This window comes from Suncus etruscus, chromosome X, assembly GCF_024139225.1.
Source record: "Suncus etruscus isolate mSunEtr1 chromosome X, mSunEtr1.pri.cur, whole genome shotgun sequence".
NCBI classification, from domain to species: domain Eukaryota; kingdom Metazoa; phylum Chordata; class Mammalia; order Eulipotyphla; family Soricidae; genus Suncus; species Suncus etruscus.
This window is the reverse complement of record NC_064868.1, coordinates 73,496,107-73,497,049: the sequence shown is the minus strand read 5'-3', so window position 1 is coordinate 73,497,049 and position 943 is coordinate 73,496,107. Positions and strand designations below refer to the sequence as shown.

Below are 943 nucleotides of genomic sequence, written 5' to 3'. Positions count from 1 at the left end.
GCATGTGAGACCCCAGGTATTTGAACTCATGACCATATGTTTGCAAAACAGAAGGTCTAAGTCACTGAACTGTTTCTCTGGGCTAAGACAGAACTTTGTGAAAGAACAATCTGAACCAATCCAATTTTGCTAAAACTGTGAGAAGACTGGCAGGAACATGGGCAGTAGAAATTTTCCTCCACTAAACCCACAACTTTATCCTGCATTGCCCTCCTCACAGTCCAACTTCTCCATAGACTTACTCTAAATCTACTCCACAACCAACAGCAATTTAGATCTTTTGGACTTTGCTTAACTTAAACCACTCTTACCAAGGCAGTCAACATATATGTTGCTAAATAAAAAGAATAGTCCTTTCCTTCTCGCTTTGGCAGCACATATACTAAAATTGGAACCATACAAAGAAGATTAGCATGGCCCCGGCACAAGGATGACACGCAAAAAGAATAGTCCTTCCCCCCTCTTCCCTTTGTTGCTGCTACTATGCTGTTGGGATACCCAAAAGGTACACACTTGGTTGTAGGAGGCCAGAGATTGCACCTGTATTGGTTCCAGAAAACACCAGCATTGCCTGGGATTGCACCTGATGATGGAAGGCAGTTGTAGGATTGTACTTGGAGCCTTCACACATGCAAGGCAGGCTCTCTAACAAGGAGCTCTACTTTGGGTCCCTGGGTCTAACACTCCTGTGTTTCTATTATTGAGCTGTTGGGAAATATCCAGAAGCTAGGCAGTCTTCTTTTGGACAACTTTCATTTCCGGGGGGCTCACACTTAGTGGATCTCAGGACTACTCCCAGCTCAATGCTTTAGAGTCACTTGAGAGTCAATGCAGAGTACTCTCTGTTGGATTACATCCTGTTTCACTCCAAAGACTTTCACCAGCTTCTTCCTTACTTCTTGTCCACCACCTTTTGCATGTAAAGGGCATATCTACACTGGAT

The 943-nt window shown here is 43.9% G+C and overlaps 1 non-coding gene across 1 annotated transcript; it reads left to right on the top strand.

The window, feature by feature from the left end:
* The first annotated feature begins 362 nt into the window (after positions 1-362).
* LOC126000333 (U6 spliceosomal RNA) lies at positions 363-465 on the top strand. The gene has a single exon (XR_007492680.1). It is a non-coding gene; the product is annotated as a U6 spliceosomal RNA (small nuclear RNA).
* The last annotated feature ends 478 nt before the right edge of the window (positions 466-943 follow it).